We start from the raw sequence: 19844 nt of genomic DNA, 5'->3' as shown, positions 1-19844 counted from the left end.
CGTGGAAATCCTGAGCTCCCAATCCATCAGGGTGTGCCAGCCTGCTACCGGGTGGATAGAGCCTTGCCCATATGGAGTTAGGAAGACAGGTGTGGAAGGATGGAACGAGTCGTTTTCCCCCTTCATGATCCCCCTGGGATTCCATCCTCCTTGCCATGAGGTCTTGCCTCGATTCTTTCCTTCTGGCTTGGTTCATCTGGCCAGGTCTCGCTTTCTCCCTTTGTTTCCAAACTCTCGTGACCCCACCTGGAGTGTGCCTGCTCTGGATCCCCACTTGTGCTTCCCAAGGCACAGAGTTTCCCAACCACACAAAACCGACCCAATCAGCCCTTCTCCCCAGGGGGCCGGAAGGAAGCTCAGGCAGAGCTTTGGTGGATCCGTCAAGAGAGCGGCCTGCAGATGCCCGGCCTGGCTCGAGCTCCCATCATCTCGCCAGGTGCGTCGAAAGAAGAGCCGAGCCTCCCTGGGAAAGACAAAGGGAGGTTCCTGAGCCCTCTTGAGAGACAAGGCCCAGCGCCTGGCACCGCTGCTCTCCCAATGCGCTCTCCCTTTGGGCACCACCCGGGGAAGCCTCACAGCCCCTGGATGCGCATCCCAAAACCCAGGTCACCCTGGGCTTCCACACGGATCAGCTCCAGCACGGAACCCAGGAACGAGAACAGAAACCCACCCACCCACCCAGGCCACAGGTGGGGAGGGGGCCTGAAGAAACACTGCCAAATCCACATAGCCAGCCGGCAGCCAGCACCAGACAAAGGAACACCATCACGCATGCCTAGAGAAGTCCAAACCCCAACCAGCTCGACAGTCCTCCTCAGCCCTGTCCCCATGGCCATCCTGAGGACGCCTTTCCAGGACAACGCCTGGGCAGGCTGTGCAAAAGAAGGGGCCCTCCCACCGGGTGGGCGTGGACGTCCGTTGCTTCAACCGCGATGGACCACAGGATCCAGGGCCTCCCCAAAAGAACCCTGGAACCACCGGCAGACCCAGCGCTACCCCTCACGGCCATAGACCCAGACAAAGGGTCTCTTCTCAGCGCGAAACGCCCCACTCGCTTCAGGCAGCCCTCTTCCCGACAGCAACACGTGGAAAGACATTCGATGTCCATGGACAGATGCTTGGCTGAGCAAGCAGCTGTCCTTCGCCCCAACAGAAGCGGACTCAGCAATCAACCTGCGCAGAAAACGGTGCCATGGGCAGCCACCGTGTTGCGGAGAGAAATGCTCACACGAAATGAAAGAGGTCTGGGAGGGAGACACACAGCCCATGGGAAACCCCTGCCCTCTCCCATCTCACCAGGGACACCCAGGAACGGTCTTCCAGGAAAGCAAGCCCTGGACTGCCATCCAGATGGTGCTTGCCAAATCGGAGGGCGAGGCTGTGGGCATGCCTGGCATTGGGGAGGTCCGAGAGCCAAACCCTTGCCCTTGACGGGGCTGCCAGAGCCCTCCTTCCATGGAGCAGATGCTACGAGGTCTAGTCCCTCTTCTTGGAACCCAAGGGAGGCGAAGGGGAGCCAAACAGGATGGATAGACATGGCCGATGGGATCCCTTGGTTGGGAAACTGCAATGGATCCACTTCGCTCAGCGACCAGCCAAAAGGAGTCCTGACCATTCCACCCCAACACATGAGCGTCTCAGCGCTCCCCACAGAAGGTGTCCCGCTCGGGAGTGCTGCCCCTCGGGAAAAGAGACGGGCCGAAGGACTCCGTGCATCCCGTCCAGATTGCCGAGCCTAGCCCATCGGACCCGACCGAATTCCCTGGCGAGGAGGAAGTGATGAGGATAAAGACATGCTTCGTCTGGAGGGGATTGACTTGCCCAGGTGTTCTCCTGCACCCGTGTGCGGCATGCAGATCCACTCTGCTCGGCAAAAGCATCCACTCCCAGGCTGGCCATCCCCAGGCTGGCACTTCCAACCCACTCCCACCCAAGATATTGGCTCACGAGAGACGTAGGATGGATTTGTCTCTCCCGGTCCTAGCTATTGTTTCCTACTCTATCTGCATGCGTATGCGTGTGGGTGTGTTTGGAGAGAGAGAGAGAGAGAGAGAGAGAGAGAGAGTGAGGGAGACTGAGAGAACGAGGGAGAGAACGCGAGATGGACCTTCACTCATTTCTGGATCCATTCAGCTCATTCATTTCAATGCCTCTTCTTCCTTGTCCATGGATTTGGGTGCCCCGTGCCACACGGAGATGTGGTCTAGCCAGAGGGGGATCGCCCAGTGCAGCTCTTGCCCCAGCCACAGCAGGGACCAGGAGAGCCTCTGAAGCTTGGCAGCCACGTGGGAACTCCCCTGAGAGCTTGCTTGAGGAGACCAATCAAGAGTCCTTAACGCATCAGACCTGGTTTCCATCAGGCCTCCATAGCCTGGCACCCTGCTGCCAAGAGAGGCTCTTCTCAAAACGACACAAGGACATTTCCCTCAGCCTCCTCAGTGTATGTGTGTGTGTGTGTGTGTCTGTGTGTGTCTGTGTGTGAGTGAGAGAGAGAGAGGGAGGGAAACAGGCGGATGAGGCCAGCTACCAACACTCTTGCCCCCGAAGCCCCCCATGGATTCCTCAGCACCACACTCCTTCTCACCGACCTGAAGCCCTGATGCGGAGGGCTTGACCAGGGCCAGCTGGCGGCCCAATCCTGAGGCTGTGTGTGTCTGGGCGCCTACCTCGAAGGAACCCCAAGCACGCCAAAGCCCAGAACCTGTTTCAAGCCTTCCAAACCCACTGCCACCCAACCAGGCGGCGAACCCACCTCCAAATCCGGAAGGCACACCTCCGCCTCCGCCTGACAGGAGGGGTCTCGGAGGAGACAGTCCCTGGTGCCCAGGAAACACCTGCACATCCTCGGAGTGCCTGCTGTGGGTGCGTCCCGCTCAAGCCTCCATCCGCCCCCGCCCACGCCCCCGACCTGGAGCCTGCGCCTTTGGAGCCTTGCCACTCCCACCTCTTAGAGCCTCGGAGCTGCACCTGGGGCCGGGAGGGGCCCTGGCGCCCTCGTGTGGACATAGGCTCGAACAGCCCCTCTCAGGCTTGCCTTCTCTCTCGGGCTCAGCAGTCCCCGGGGCTGCTTGGGCTGGGGCCCAGACGAGGGTGGGGGCTCCATCCCCCGCCAAGAAGGGCCCTTCCACCTGGGCTCTAGCTCCCTCTCTCAAAGGCGTTCTTCGGGCCGATGCCCACCTAGGCCATGCCTCGCCGTGGAAATCCTGAGCTCCCAATCCATCAGGGTGTGCCAGCCTGCTACCGGGTGGATAGAGCCTGGCCCATATGGAGTTAGGAAGACAGGTGTGGAAGGATGGAACGAGTCGTTTTCCCCCTTCATGATCCCCCTGGGATTCCATCCTCCTTGCCATGAGGTCTTGCCTCGATTCTTTCCTTCTGGCTTGGTTCATCTGGCCAGGTCTCGCTTTCTCCCTTTGTTTCCAAACTCTCGTGACCCCACCTGGAGTGTGCCTGCTCTGGATCCCCACTTGTGCTTCCCAAGGCACAGAGTTTCCCAACCACACAAAACCGACCCAATCAGCCCTTCTCCCCAGGGGGCCGGAAGGAAGCTCAGGCAGAGCTTTGGTGGATCCGTCAAGAGAGCGGCCTGCAGATGCCCGGCCTGGCTCGAGCTCCCATCATCTCGCCAGGTGCGTCGAAAGAAGAGCCGAGCCTCCCTGGGAAAGACAAAGGGAGGTTCCTGAGCCCTCTTGAGAGACAAGGCCCAGCGCCTGGCACCGCTGCTCTCCCAATGCGCTCTCCCTTTGGGCACCACCCGGGGAAGCCTCACAGCCCCTGGATGCGCATCCCAAAACCCAGGTCACCCTGGGCTTCCACACGGATCAGCTCCAGCACGGAACCCAGGAACGAGAACAGAAACCCACCCACCCACCCAGGCCACAGGTGGGGAGGGGGCCTGAAGAAACACTGCCAAATCCAGATAGCCAGCCGGCAGCCAGCACCAGACAAAGGAACACCATCACGCATGCCTAGAGAAGTCCAAACCCCAACCAGCTCGACAGTCCTCCTCAGCCCTGTCCCCATGGCCATCCTGAGGACGCCTTTCCAGGACAACGCCTGGGCAGGCTGTGCAAAAGAAGGGGCCCTCCCACCGGGTGGGCGTGGACGTCCGTTGCTTCAACCGCGATGGACCACAGGATCCAGGGCCTCCCCAAAAGAACCCTGGAACCACCGGCAGACCCAGCGCTACCCCTCACGGCCATAGACCCAGACAAAGGGTCTCTTCTCAGCGCGAAACGCCCCACTCGCTTCAGGCAGCCCTCTTCCCGACAGCAACACATGGAAAGACATTCGATGTCCCATGGACAGATGCTTGGCTGAGCAAGCAGCTGTCCTTCGCCCCAACAGAAGCGGACTCAGCAATCAACCTGCGCAGAAAACGGTGCCATGGGCAGCCACCGTGTTGCGGAGAGAAATGCTCACACGAAATGAAAGAGGTCTGGGAGGGAGACACACAGCCCATGGGAAACCCCTGCCCTCTCCCATCTCACCAGGGACACCCAGGAACGGTCTTCCAGGAAAGCAAGCCCTGGACTGCCATCCAGATGGTGCTTGCCAAATGGGAGGGCGAGGCTGTGGGCATGCCTGGCATTGGGGAGGTCCGAGAGCCAAACCCTTGCCCTTGACGGGGCTGCCAGAGCCCTCCTTCCATGGAGCAGATGCTACGAGGTCTAGTCCCTCTTCTTGGAACCCAAGGGAGGCGAAGGGGAGCCAAACAGGATGGATAGACATGGCCGATGGGATCCCTTGGTTGGGAAACTGCAATGGATCCACTTCGCTCAGCGACCAGCCAAAAGGAGTCCTGACCATTCCACCCCAACACAGGAGCGTCTCAGCGCTCCCCACAGAAGGTGTCCCGCTCGGGAGTGCTGCCCCTCGGGAAAAGAGACGGGCCGAAGGACTCCGTGCATCCCGTCCAGATTGCCGAGCCTAGCCCATCGGACCCGACCGAATTCCCTGGCGAGGAGGAAGTGATGAGGATAAAGACATGCTTCGTCTGGAGGGGATGGACTTGCCCAGGTGTTCTCCTGCACCCGTGTGCGGCATGCAGATCCACTCTGCTCGGCAAAAGCATCCACTCCCAGGCTGGCCATCCCCAGGCTGGCACTTCCAACCCACTCCCACCCAAGATATTGGCTCACGAGAGACGTAGGATGGATTTGTCTCTCCCGGTCCTAGCTATTGTTTCCTACTCTATCTGCATGCGTATGCGTGTGGGTGTGTTTGGAGAGAGAGAGAGAGAGAGAGAGAGAGAGAGTGAGGGAGACTGAGAGAACGAGGGAGAGAACGCGAGATGGACCTTCACTCATTTCTGGATCCATTCAGCTCATTCATTTCAATGCCTCTTCTTCCTTGTCCATGGATTTGGGTGCCCCGTGCCACACGGAGATGTGGTCTAGCCAGAGGGGGATCGCCCAGTGCAGCTCTTGCCCCAGCCACAGCAGGGACCAGGAGAGCCTCTGAAGCTTGGCAGCCACGTGGGAACTCCCCTGAGAGCTTGCTTGAGGAGACCAATCAAGAGTCCTTAACGCATCAGACCTGGTTTCCATCAGGCCTCCATAGCCTGGCACCCTGCTGCCAAGAGAGGCTCTTCTCAAAACGACACAAGGACATTTCCCTCAGCCTCCTCAGAGTATGTGTGTGTGTGTGTGTGTGTGTCTGTGTGTGAGTGAGAGAGAGAGAGGGAGGGAAACAGGCGGATGAGGCCAGCTACCAACACTCTTGCCCCCGAAGCCCCCCATGGATTCCTCAGCACCACACTCCTTCTCACCGACCTGAAGCCCTGATGCGGAGGGCTTGACCAGGGCCAGCTGGCGGCCCAATCCTGAGGCTGTGTGTGTCTGGGCGCCTACCTCGAAGGAACCCCAAGCACGCCAAAGCCCAGAACCTGTTTCAAGCCTTCCAAACCCACTGCCACCCAACCAGGCGGCGAACCCACCTCCAAATCCGGAAGGCACACCTCCGCCCTCCGCCTGACAGGAGGGGTCTCGGAGGAGACAGTCCCTGGTGCCCAGGAAACCCCTGCACATCCTCGGAGTGCCTGCTGTGGGTGCGTCCCGCTCAAGCCTCCATCCGCCCCCGCCCCTGCCCCCGCCCCCGACCTGGAGCCTGCGCCTTTGGAGCCTTGCCACTCCCACCTCTTAGAGCCTCGGAGCTGCACCTGGGGCCGGGAGGGGCCCTGGCGCCCTCGTGTGGACATAGGCTCGAACAGCCCCTCTCAGGCTTGCCTTCTCTCTCGGGCTCAGCAGTCCCCGGGGCTGCTTGGGCTGGGGCCCAGACGAGGGTGGGGGCTCCATCCCCCGCCAAGAAGGGCCCTTCCACCTGGGCTCTAGCTCCCTCTCTCAAAGGCGTTCTTCGGGCCGATGCCCACCTAGGCCATGCCTCGCCGTGGAAATCCTGAGCTCCCAATCCATCAGGGTGTGCCAGCCTGCTACCGGGTGGATAGAGCCTGGCCCATATGGAGTTAGGAAGACAGGTGTGGAAGGATGGAACGAGTCGTTTTCCCCCTTCATGATCCCCCTGGGATTCCATCCTCCTTGCCATGAGGTCTTGCCTTGATTCTTTCCTTCTGGCTTGGTTCATCTGGCCAGGTCTCGCTTTCTCCCTTTGTTTCCAAACTCTCGTGACCCCACCTGGAGTGTGCCTGCTCTGGATCCCCACTTGTGCTTCCCAAGGCACAGAGTTTCCCAACCACACAAAACCGACCCAATCAGCCCTTCTCCCCAGGGGGCCGGAAGGAAGCTCAGGCAGAGCTTTGGTGGATCCGTCAAGAGAGCGGCCTGCAGATGCCCGGCCTGGCTCGAGCTCCCATCATCTCGCCAGGTGCGTCGAAAGAAGAGCCGAGCCTCCCTGGGAAAGACAAAGGGAGGTTCCTGAGCCCTCTTGAGAGACAAGGCCCAGCGCCTGGCACCGCTGCTCTCCCAATGCGCTCTCCCTTTGGGCACCACCCGGGGAAGCCTCACAGCCCCTGGATGCGCATCCCAAAACCCAGGTCACCCTGGGCTTCCACACGGATCAGCTCCAGCACGGAACCCAGGAACGAGAACAGAAACCCACCCACCCACCCAGGCCACAGGTGGGGAGGGGGCCTGAAGAAACACTGCCAAATCCACATAGCCAGCCGGCAGCCAGCACCAGACAAAGGAACACCATCACGCATGCCTAGAGAAGTCCAAACCCCAACCAGCTCGACGGTCCTCCTCAGCCCTGTCCCCATGGCCATCCTGCGGACGCCTTTCCAGGACAACGCCTGGGCAGGCTGTGCAAAAGAAGGGGCCCTCCCACCGGGTGGGCGTGGACGTCCGTTGCTTCAACCGCGATGGACCACAGGATCCAGGGCCTCCCCAAAAGAACCCTGGAACCACCGGCAGACCCAGCGCTACCCCTCACGGCCATAGACCCAGACAAAGGGTCTCTTCTCAGCGCGAAACGCCCCACTCGCTTCAGGCAGCCCTCTTCCCGACAGCAACACGTGGAAAGACATTCGATGTCCATGGACAGATGCTTGGCTGAGCAAGCAGCTGTCCTTCGCCCCAACAGAAGCGGACTCAGCAATCAACCTGCGCAGAAAACGGTGCCATGGGCAGCCACCGTGTTGCGGAGAGAAATGCTCACACGAAATGAAAGAGGTCTGGGAGGGAGACACACAGCCCATGGGAAACCCCTGCCCTCTCCCATCTCACCAGGGACACCCAGGAACGGTCTTCCAGGAAAGCAAGCCCTGGACTGCCATCCAGATGGTGCTTGCCAAATGGGAGGGCGAGGCTGTGGGCATGCCTGGCATTGGGGAGGTCCGAGAGCCAAACCCTTGCCCTTGACGGGGCTGCCAGAGCCCTCCTTCCATGGAGCAGATGCTACGAGGTCTAGTCCCTCTTCTTGGAACCCAAGGGAGGCGAAGGGGAGCCAAACAGGATGGATAGACATGGCCGATGGGATCCCTTGGTTGGGAAACTGCAATGGATCCACTTCGCTCAGCGACCAGCCAAAAGGAGTCCTGACCATTCCACCCCAACACAGGAGCGTCTCAGCGCTCCCCACAGAAGGTGTCCCGCTCGGGAGTGCTGCCCCTCGGGAAAAGAGACGGGCCGAAGGACTCCGTGCATCCCGTCCAGATTGCCGAGCCTAGCCCATCGGACCCGACCGAATTCCCTGGCGAGGAGGAAGTGATGAGGATAAAGACATGCTTCGTCTGGAGGGGATGGACTTGCCCAGGTGTTCTCCTGCACCCGTGTGCGGCATGCAGATCCACTCTGCTCGGCAAAAGCATCCACTCCCAGGCTGGCCATCCCCAGGCTGGCACTTCCAACCCACTCCCACCCAAGATATTGGCTCACGAGAGACGTAGGATGGATTTGTCTCTCCCGGTCCTAGCTATTGTTTCCTACTCTATCTGCATGCGTATGCGTGTGGGTGTGTTTGGAGAGAGAGAGAGAGAGAGAGAGAGAGAGAGAGTGAGGGAGACTGAGAGAACGAGGGAGAGAACGCGAGATGGACCTTCACTCATTTCTGGATCCATTCAGCTCATTCATTTCAATGCCTCTTCTTCCTTGTCCATGGATTTGGGTGCCCCGTGCCACACGGAGATGTGGTCTAGCCAGAGGGGGATCGCCCAGTGCAGCTCTTGCCCCAGCCACAGCAGGGACCAGGAGAGCCTCTGAAGCTTGGCAGCCACGTGGGAACTCCCCTGAGAGCTTGCTTGAGGAGACCAATCAAGAGTCCTTAACGCATCAGACCTGGTTTCCATCAGGCCTCCATAGCCTGGCACCCTGCTGCCAAGAGAGGCTCTTCTCAAAACGACACAAGGACATTTCCCTCAGCCTCCTCAGTGTATGTGTGTGTGTGTGTGTGTCTGTGTGTGTCTGTGTGTGAGTGAGAGAGAGAGAGGGAGGGAAACAGGCGGATGAGGCCAGCTACCAACACTCTTGCCCCCGAAGCCCCCCATGGATTCCTCAGCACCACACTCCTTCTCACCGACCTGAAGCCCTGATGCGGAGGGCTTGACCAGGGCCAGCTGGCGGCCCAATCCTGAGGCTGTGTGTGTCTGGGCGCCTACCTCGAAGGAACCCCAAGCACGCCAAAGCCCAGAACCTGTTTCAAGCCTTCCAAACCCACTGCCACCCAACCAGGCGGCGAACCCACCTCCAAATCCGGAAGGCACACCTCCGCCTCCGCCTGACAGGAGGGGTCTCGGAGGAGACAGTCCCTGGTGCCCAGGAAACACCTGCACATCCTCGGAGTGCCTGCTGTGGGTGCGTCCCGCTCAAGCCTCCATCCGCCCCCGCCCACGCCCCCGACCTGGAGCCTGCGCCTTTGGAGCCTTGCCACTCCCACCTCTTAGAGCCTCGGAGCTGCACCTGGGGCCGGGAGGGGCCCTGGCGCCCTCGTGTGGACATAGGCTCGAACAGCCCCTCTCAGGCTTGCCTTCTCTCTCGGGCTCAGCAGTCCCCGGGGCTGCTTGGGCTGGGGCCCAGACGAGGGTGGGGGCTCCATCCCCCGCCAAGAAGGGCCCTTCCACCTGGGCTCTAGCTCCCTCTCTCAAAGGCGTTCTTCGGGCCGATGCCCACCTAGGCCATGCCTCGCCGTGGAAATCCTGAGCTCCCAATCCATCAGGGTGTGCCAGCCTGCTACCGGGTGGATAGAGCCTGGCCCATATGGAGTTAGGAAGACAGGTGTGGAAGGATGGAACGAGTCGTTTTCCCCCTTCATGATCCCCCTGGGATTCCATCCTCCTTGCCATGAGGTCTTGCCTCGATTCTTTCCTTCTGGCTTGGTTCATCTGGCCAGGTCTCGCTTTCTCCCTTTGTTTCCAAACTCTCGTGACCCCACCTGGAGTGTGCCTGCTCTGGATCCCCACTTGTGCTTCCCAAGGCACAGAGTTTCCCAACCACACAAAACCGACCCAATCAGCCCTTCTCCCCAGGGGGCCGGAAGGAAGCTCAGGCAGAGCTTTGGTGGATCCGTCAAGAGAGCGGCCTGCAGATGCCCGGCCTGGCTCGAGCTCCCATCATCTCGCCAGGTGCGTCGAAAGAAGAGCCGAGCCTCCCTGGGAAAGACAAAGGGAGGTTCCTGAGCCCTCTTGAGAGACAAGGCCCAGCGCCTGGCACCGCTGCTCTCCCAATGCGCTCTCCCTTTGGGCACCACCCGGGGAAGCCTCACAGCCCCTGGATGCGCATCCCAAAACCCAGGTCACCCTGGGCTTCCACACGGATCAGCTCCAGCACGGAACCCAGGAACGAGAACAGAAACCCACCCACCCACCCAGGCCACAGGTGGGGAGGGGGCCTGAAGAAACACTGCCAAATCCAGATAGCCAGCCGGCAGCCAGCACCAGACAAAGGAACACCATCACGCATGCCTAGAGAAGTCCAAACCCCAACCAGCTCGACAGTCCTCCTCAGCCCTGTCCCCATGGCCATCCTGAGGACGCCTTTCCAGGACAACGCCTGGGCAGGCTGTGCAAAAGAAGGGGCCCTCCCACCGGGTGGGCGTGGACGTCCGTTGCTTCAACCGCGATGGACCACAGGATCCAGGGCCTCCCCAAAAGAACCCTGGAACCACCGGCAGACCCAGCGCTACCCCTCACGGCCATAGACCCAGACAAAGGGTCTCTTCTCAGCGCGAAACGCCCCACTCGCTTCAGGCAGCCCTCTTCCCGACAGCAACACATGGAAAGACATTCGATGTCCCATGGACAGATGCTTGGCTGAGCAAGCAGCTGTCCTTCGCCCCAACAGAAGCGGACTCAGCAATCAACCTGCGCAGAAAACGGTGCCATGGGCAGCCACCGTGTTGCGGAGAGAAATGCTCACACGAAATGAAAGAGGTCTGGGAGGGAGACACACAGCCCATGGGAAACCCCTGCCCTCTCCCATCTCACCAGGGACACCCAGGAACGGTCTTCCAGGAAAGCAAGCCCTGGACTGCCATCCAGATGGTGCTTGCCAAATGGGAGGGCGAGGCTGTGGGCATGCCTGGCATTGGGGAGGTCCGAGAGCCAAACCCTTGCCCTTGACGGGGCTGCCAGAGCCCTCCTTCCATGGAGCAGATGCTACGAGGTCTAGTCCCTCTTCTTGGAACCCAAGGGAGGCGAAGGGGAGCCAAACAGGATGGATAGACATGGCCGATGGGATCCCTTGGTTGGGAAACTGCAATGGATCCACTTCGCTCAGCGACCAGCCAAAAGGAGTCCTGACCATTCCACCCCAACACATGAGCGTCTCAGCGCTCCCCACAGAAGGTGTCCCGCTCGGGAGTGCTGCCCCTCGGGAAAAGAGACGGGCCGAAGGACTCCGTGCATCCCGTCCAGATTGCCGAGCCTAGCCCATCGGACCCGACCGAATTCCCTGGCGAGGAGGAAGTGATGAGGATAAAGACATGCTTCGTCTGGAGGTGATTGACTTGCCCAGGTGTTCCCCTGCACCCGTGTGCGGCATGCAGATCCACTCTGCTCGGCAAAAGCATCCACTCCCAGGCTGGCCATCCCCAGGCTGGCACTTCCAACCCACTCCCACCCAAGATATTGGCTCACGAGAGACGTAGGATGGATTTGTCTCTCCCGGTCCTAGCTATTGTTTCCTACTCTATCTGCATGCGTATGCGTGTGGGTGTGTTTGGAGGGAGAGATGGAGAGAGACAGAGAGAGAGAGAGTGAGGGAGACTGAGAGAACGAGGGAGAGAACGCGAGATGGACCTTCACTCATTTCTGGATCCATTCAGCTCATTCATTTCAATGCCTCTTCTTCCTTGTCCATGGATTTGGGTGCCCCGTGCCACACGGAGATGTGGTCTAGCCAGAGGGGGATCGCCCAGTGCAGCTCTTGCCCCAGCCACAGCAGGGACCAGGAGAGCCTCTGAAGCTTGGCAGCCACGTGGGAACTCCCCTGAGAGCTTGCTTGAGGAGACCAATCAAGAGTCCTTAACGCATCAGACCTGGTTTCCATCAGGCCTCCATAGCCTGGCACCCTGCTGCCAAGAGAGGCTCTTCTCAAAACGACACAAGGACATTTCCCTCAGCCTCCTCAGAGTATGTGTGTGTGTGTGTGTGTCTGTGTCTGTGTCTGTGTGTGTGTGTGTGTCTGTGTGTGAGTGAGAGAGAGAGAGGGAGGGAAACAGGCGGATGAGGCCAGCTACCAACACTCTTGCCCCCGAAGCCCCCCATGGATTCCTCAGCACCACACTCCTTCTCACCGACCTGAAGCCCTGATGCGGAGGGCTTGACCAGGGCCAGCTGGCGGCCCAATCCTGAGGCTGTGTGTGTCTGGGCGCCTACCTCGAAGGAACCCCAAGCACGCCAAAGCCCAGAACCTGTTTCAAGCCTTCCAAACCCACTGCCACCCAACCAGGCGGCGAACCCACCTCCAAATCCGGAAGGCACACCTCCGCCCTCCGCCTGACAGGAGGGGTCTCGGAGGAGACAGTCCCTGGTGCCCAGGAAACACCTGCACATCCTCGGAGTGCCTGCTGTGGGTGCGTCCCGCTCAAGCCTCCATCCGCCCCCGCCCACGCCCCCGACCTGGAGCCTGCGCCTTTGGAGCCTTGCCACTCCCACCTCTAAGAGCCTCGGAGCTGCACCTGGGGCCGGGAGGGGCCCTGGCGCCCTCGTGTGGACATAGGCTCGAACAGCCCCTCTCAGGCTTGCCTTCTCTCTCGGGCTCAGCAGTCCCCGGGGCTGCTTGGGCTGGGGCCCAGACGAGGGTGGGGGCTCCATCCCCCGCCAAGAAGGGCCCTTCCACCTGGGCTCTAGCTCCCTCTCTCAAAGGCGTTCTTCGGGCCGATGCCCACCTAGGCCATGCCTCGCCGTGGAAATCCTGAGCTCCCAATCCATCAGGGTGTGCCAGCCTGCTACCGGGTGGATAGAGCCTGGCCCATATGGAGTTAGGAAGACAGGTGTGGAAGGATGGAACGAGTCGTTTTCCCCCTTCATGATCCCCCTGGGATTCCATCCTCCTTGCCATGAGGTCTTGCCTTGATTCTTTCCTTCTGGCTTGGTTCATCTGGCCAGGTCTCGCTTTCTCCCTTTGTTTCCAAACTCTCGTGACCCCACCTGGAGTGTGCCTGCTCTGGATCCCCACTTGTGCTTCCCAAGGCACAGAGTTTCCCAACCACACAAAACCGACCCAATCAGCCCTTCTCCCCAGGGGGCCGGAAGGAAGCTCAGGCAGAGCTTTGGTGGATCCGTCAAGAGAGCGGCCTGCAGATGCCCGGCCTGGCTCGAGCTCCCATCATCTCGCCAGGTGCGTCGAAAGAAGAGCCGAGCCTCCCTGGGAAAGACAAAGGGAGGTTCCTGAGCCCTCTTGAGAGACAAGGCCCAGCGCCTGGCACCGCTGCTCTCCCAATGCGCTCTCCCTTTGGGCACCACCCGGGGAAGCCTCACAGCCCCTGGATGCGCATCCCAAAACCCAGGTCACCCTGGGCTTCCACACGGATCAGCTCCAGCACGGAACCCAGGAACGAGAACAGAAACCCACCCACCCACCCAGGCCACAGGTGGGGAGGGGGCCTGAAGAAACACTGCCAAATCCACATAGCCAGCCGGCAGCCAGCACCAGACAAAGGAACACCATCACGCATGCCTAGAGAAGTCCAAACCCCAACCAGCTCGACGGTCCTCCTCAGCCCTGTCCCCATGGCCATCCTGCGGACGCCTTTCCAGGACAACGCCTGGGCAGGCTGTGCAAAAGAAGGGGCCCTCCCACCGGGTGGGCGTGGACGTCCGTTGCTTCAACCGCGATGGACCACAGGATCCAGGGCCTCCCCAAAAGAACCCTGGAACCACCGGCAGACCCAGCGCTACCCCTCACGGCCATAGACCCAGACAAAGGGTCTCTTCTCAGCGCGAAACGCCCCACTCGCTTCAGGCAGCCCTCTTCCCGACAGCAACACGTGGAAAGACATTCGATGTCCATGGACAGATGCTTGGCTGAGCAAGCAGCTGTCCTTCGCCCCAACAGAAGCGGACTCAGCAATCAACCTGCGCAGAAAACGGTGCCATGGGCAGCCACCGTGTTGCGGAGAGAAATGCTCACACGAAATGAAAGAGGTCTGGGAGGGAGACACACAGCCCATGGGAAACCCCTGCCCTCTCCCATCTCACCAGGGACACCCAGGAACGGTCTTCCAGGAAAGCAAGCCCTGGACTGCCATCCAGATGGTGCTTGCCAAATGGGAGGGCGAGGCTGTGGGCATGCCTGGCATTGGGGAGGTCCGAGAGCCAAACCCTTGCCCTTGACGGGGCTGCCAGAGCCCTCCTTCCATGGAGCAGATGCTACGAGGTCTAGTCCCTCTTCTTGGAACCCAAGGGAGGCGAAGGGGAGCCAAACAGGATGGATAGACATGGCCGATGGGATCCCTTGGTTGGGAAACTGCAATGGATCCACTTCGCTCAGCGACCAGCCAAAAGGAGTCCTGACCATTCCACCCCAACACAGGAGCGTCTCAGCGCTCCCCACAGAAGGTGTCCCGCTCGGGAGTGCTGCCCCTCGGGAAAAGAGACGGGCCGAAGGACTCCGTGCATCCCGTCCAGATTGCCGAGCCTAGCCCATCGGACCCGACCGAATTCCCTGGCGAGGAGGAAGTGATGAGGATAAAGACATGCTTCGTCTGGAGGGGATGGACTTGCCCAGGTGTTCTCCTGCACCCGTGTGCGGCATGCAGATCCACTCTGCTCGGCAAAAGCATCCACTCCCAGGCTGGCCATCCCCAGGCTGGCACTTCCAACCCACTCCCACCCAAGATATTGGCTCACGAGAGACGTAGGATGGATTTGTCTCTCCCGGTCCTAGCTATTGTTTCCTACTCTATCTGCATGCGTATGCGTGTGGGTGTGTTTGGAGAGAGAGAGAGAGAGAGAGAGAGAGAGAGAGAGAGAGTGAGGGAGACTGAGAGAACGAGGGAGAGAACGCGAGATGGACCTTCACTCATTTCTGGATCCATTCAGCTCATTCATTTCAATGCCTCTTCTTCCTTGTCCATGGATTTGGGTGCCCCGTGCCACACGGAGATGTGGTCTAGCCAGAGGGGGATCGCCCAGTGCAGCTCTTGCCCCAGCCACAGCAGGGACCAGGAGAGCCTCTGAAGCTTGGCAGCCACGTGGGAACTCCCCTGAGAGCTTGCTTGAGGAGACCAATCAAGAGTCCTTAACGCATCAGACCTGGTTTCCATCAGGCCTCCATAGCCTGGCACCCTGCTGCCAAGAGAGGCTCTTCTCAAAAGGACACAAGGACATTTCCCTCAGCCTCCTCAGTGTATGTGTGTGTGTGTGTGTGTGTGTGTGTGTGTGTGTCTGTGTGTGTCTGTGTGTGTCTGTGTGTGAGTGAGAGAGAGAGAGGGAGGGAAACAGGCGGATGAGCCCAGCTACCAACACTCTTGCCCCCGAAGCCCCCCATGGATTCCTCAGCACCACACTCCTTCTCACCGACCTGAAGCCCTGATGCGGAGGGCTTGACCAGGGCCAGCTGGTGGCCCAATCCTGAGGCTGTGTGTGTCTTGGTGCCTGCCTCTTTGGAACCGTTTCTTAAGGCGGTTCTCTTTGTCCCTGAAACCTTGTGGCCCCCCCTTCCTCCCTCTACTTCTGATAATTGTCTCTGTGTCTTATTTTATGTTAACTTTTTTACTCACGTTCTGCAGTACCTTTTTTTCAGCCCCATCCTGCTAAGCTGGTCTCAGCAACAGCGTGATGATAAAGCTGGCCCCTGTTTGGTGGCTTCCATCCTGCGCTGATGGGCACACATCACCATACAGGCTGAAGACTGGGTCTGCCTCTGGATCGTCCTCCTGGGGGTTTTTCATGCCCTTGTTTACACTCCACACACCCCCATGTTGCCACCCAGGTACCACCTGGACAAGAAGACGTGGTCTCTGTGCAGATCCAGGAATTCCCTCTGGTGTCATGTTGTTAATGGGCCCCTTGGGTAAGCTGTTCAGAGACTAGAGGAGGAGGGTAACAAAACTGGGATGGGGCTGGGGGCTGCCAGAATGTTTACCATGTAGCTGCGGTGCATGGGAGGGAGTGGGTTACATCCATATAGGTCAGTGCCCAGATGAGGGAACATCGACAGTGGGGTCAGGCCCCAGGCAGGCAGATGTCCAAATAGGCCAGGGTCCAGCTGTATGGACAACCAGAGTGAGGTCAGGGCCCAGATGTGGGGATGTCCATAGTATGGTCAGAGCCCAGATGGGGGACACTTACAGTGAGGTGAGGGCCCAAGTGGGGGCTGAGGTGTGATGCAGATTCCCCTGACTCTCCACTCCAGGCCCTCTTCCTCATGGGCACCCCTCACCTTTACCTGGGCCCCCTCTCCACCATGTGATGCTCTATTGGGAGGAGGACATCATGTGTGTTTGTCTAGATCCCCCAAAATGACACTGGAATGCCCTGAAGCTGCATTCTTCTTCCTAAGGTTGCTCCATCATCAGAATGGGATGTCCAGGTTGTCACATCGATTTAAACCCACAACAGTTACTCTCATTTCTTGATGGAATATTACTCAGCCATGAAAAGTAATGAAGTTCGAACACATGCTTAAGAAGTGGATGAAGCCTGAGGACATGGTGCTCAGTAAGAGAAGCCAGCCACAAAAGTCACATTTTCTTTTTACAAGAAAATTTTTGTTGCAGTTGATTTACAATGTTCTGCCATTTTTTACTGTACAGCAAAGTGAAAAATTCACATTTTCCCGATTCCATTTATTATGAGCCACTCAGAGCAGACAAATCCATTGAGACAGATGTAATCTGGTGTTTTCGGGGTGGGGGGGTAAGGACACTCAGAGTGATCAATGGGACAGGGTCTCCTCCAGGGGGATGAGGATGTGCTGGAACCAGATAGAGGTGGTGCTGGCACAACACTGGGAACGTGCTAAATGCCCCCAAATTGTTCTCTTTAACACAAAACAATTGTTAACAATGAAAAACCCACACCAAGGTTTTGGGTTGGTTTTTTTTGTTTTTGTTTTTCTTTTTCTTTTTAAGGCCACACCTGTGGTATATACAAGCTCCCAGGCTAGGGGGCCAGCCTACACCACAGCCATAGCAATGTCGGATCCTTAACCCACTGAGCAAGGCCAGGGATGGAACCTGCATCCTCATGGAGACTGTGACAAGTTCGTTTCCACTGAGCCACAACTAGAATTCCATAAAACCCACACCAGGGTTTTACAGAAAAGTTGCCCACTGCCCAGGCTTGGGAAATCGCAGTGCCTGTCACCTTGGGTGATGTCAGGGTCTTTATCCATGAGACACAGCTGCTGCTTCTCTGTAGGAGGCATTGCGCTGAGTTTCTGGGCTACAACATACATGGGACCTGTTCCCTGCTCCCTTGTGGGAGCAGCTTTCATCCCTGGTGGCAGGCCAGATGGGTTAGGGCCTATTCTCCAAGTCCATGATTTTCTTTTCTGTGGAAAAGTTCATTTGTGCCATATATTAGATTCCATATGTAAGTGATATCATACGGTATTTGTCTTTCTGACTTACTTCACTCAGGATGAGAGTCTCGAGTTCCATCCATGTTGCTGCAACTGGCATTATTTTGTTCTTTTTTCTGGCTGTGTAGTATTCTATTGTGTATATATACCACATCTTCCTAATCCAATCAGCTGTCAGTGGATATTTAGATTGTTTCCACGTCTTGGTTATTGTGAATAGCTCTGCAGTGAAGATGTGGTTTGCATGTGTCTCTTTTAAGGAGAGTTTTGTCTGGATAGATGCCCAAGAGTGGGATTGCTGGGTCATATGGTAGTTCTATGTGTAGTTTTCTAAGGTATCTCCCCACTGTTTGCCATAGTGGTTGTACTAACTTACATTCCCACCAACAGTGCAGGAGGGTCCCCTTTTCTCCACACCCTCTCCAGCCGTTGTTATTTGTGGAGTTATTAATAAGCGATGGTGTGAGGTGGTACTTCATGGTAGTTTTGACCTGAATTTCTCTAATCATCAGTGACGCCGAGCATTTTTTCATGTGCTTATTGGCCATCTGTATATCTTCTTTGCAGAAATGTGTATTCAGGTCTTTTGGGAAAAAACCCAGACACTTATGGTCAATTACTCTTTGACAAAGGAGGCAAGAACATACAATGGGAAAAAGACAGTCTTTTCAGCAAGTATTGCTGGGAAACCTGGACAGCTGCATGCAAATCAATGAAACTAGAACACACCCTCACACCATGCACAAAAACACCTCAAAATGGCTTAAATACTGAAATATAAGACAAGACACCATCAAATTCCTGGAAGAGAACATAGGCAAAACATTCTCTGACATCCACCTTACAAATGATTTCTCAGGTCAGTCTCTCAAAGCATCAGAAATAAAAGCAAAAATAAACCAATGGGAGCTAATCAAACAGGCGAGCTTTTGCATAGCAAAGGAAACCAAAAAGAAAACAAAAAGACAACTTAGGAATGGGAGAAAAGAGTGTCAAATCATAGAATGTACAAGGGCTTCATCTCTAAAATATGCAAACAACTTATACAACTCAATAGCATAAAACCCAACAACCCAATTGAAAAATGGGCAAAAGACCCCCATGCATTTGTGAAAGCCTCTCCTCATGCTCACTGAGTCCCATGTTGACTGAGAAGGCAGAGGGTGGCGTGGATACAGCTGAGGAAGTGCTCAGTGGAGGAGGCAGCAGGATGTGCAGGTGCACCTGGCTGACTCCCAGGGGTGCTGCCCGAGGGCTCGAGGCCAGGGCATGGGGTCACCTGGGTGGTTCTCGGCACCAGTGCTGAGCGCACCTGAATCTGTACTTGGAAACCAGAGATCTGGGGTCTGCAGCAAGGGAGAGGATGGGTGACCATATCTGTGCACCTGGGAGGAGGTGAGTGCCCCCTGGCAATTGCGGGATTGGTGTCCATGGGGATGGGACAATTTTCCTCCCATTACGGACAAACTCATGACCTTCTCAGGAGGGGGGGCAAATGGGAGGATGAGGCACTTAATACAAAGTGACACAGATTCTGATGAAACAGAGGCCTGGGGACATGGGGACAGAAGGGGACAGGGACCCAGAGATCAGATAACCGCAGTTATGGACCAGAGTAAACAGGATCCTCTTAGTGTCACATGACTTGTGTTTGGGGAGAGGTGCCCTTTGCAGTGGAGAAGCAGACACACATATGGGTCCCCACAATAGTGACAGACACAGAGGTGCCCCCGATGGTGACACAGGGCACACCAACAGGCACTCTACCTGATGGGGGACACGCATCCACAGGTGCCTCAGACTGCATGCCTGGACCCTGCAAGAGGTGATTTGCTGTATGTCACCTCTGCAGTCCCTTGAGGCCTATGAAATTCAAACCCAGTTAGAAAGGAAACTTTTATTTCCAAAGAATTACTGTGAGAAACCAGTCAGAATGGCCATCATTAATAAATCCACAAATAACAAGTGCTGGAGGGGCTGTGGAGAAAAGGGAACCCTCCTGCACTGCTGGTGGGAATGTAAACTGGTACAGCCGCTTTGGAGAACAGTTTGGAGATACCTTAGAAATCTATACATAGAAATTCCATATGACCCTGCAATCCCACTCTTGGGCATCTATCCAGACAAAGCTCTACTTAAAAGAGACACATGTACCCGCATGTTCATTGCAGCACTATTCACAATAGCCAGGACATGGAAACAATCCAAATGTCCATCGACAGATGATTGGATTCGGAAGATGTGGTATATACACACAATGGAATACTACTCAGCCATAAAAAAAGGATGACATCATGCCATTTGCAGCAACATGGATGGAACTAGAGAATCTCATACTGAGTGAAATGAGCCAGAAAGACAAAGACAAATACCATATGATATCACTTATAACTGGAATCTAATATCCAGCACAAATGAACATCT

This window comes from Sus scrofa, chromosome 12 (genome assembly GCF_054392235.1).
Source record: "Sus scrofa isolate SSC_HxYL_T2T_F1_AM1 chromosome 12, Sscrofa_HxYL_maternal_Yorkshire_Landrace_v2.0, whole genome shotgun sequence".
Taxonomy (NCBI): Eukaryota; Metazoa; Chordata; class Mammalia; order Artiodactyla; family Suidae; genus Sus; species Sus scrofa.
This window is presented reverse-complemented; position numbering follows the sequence as displayed.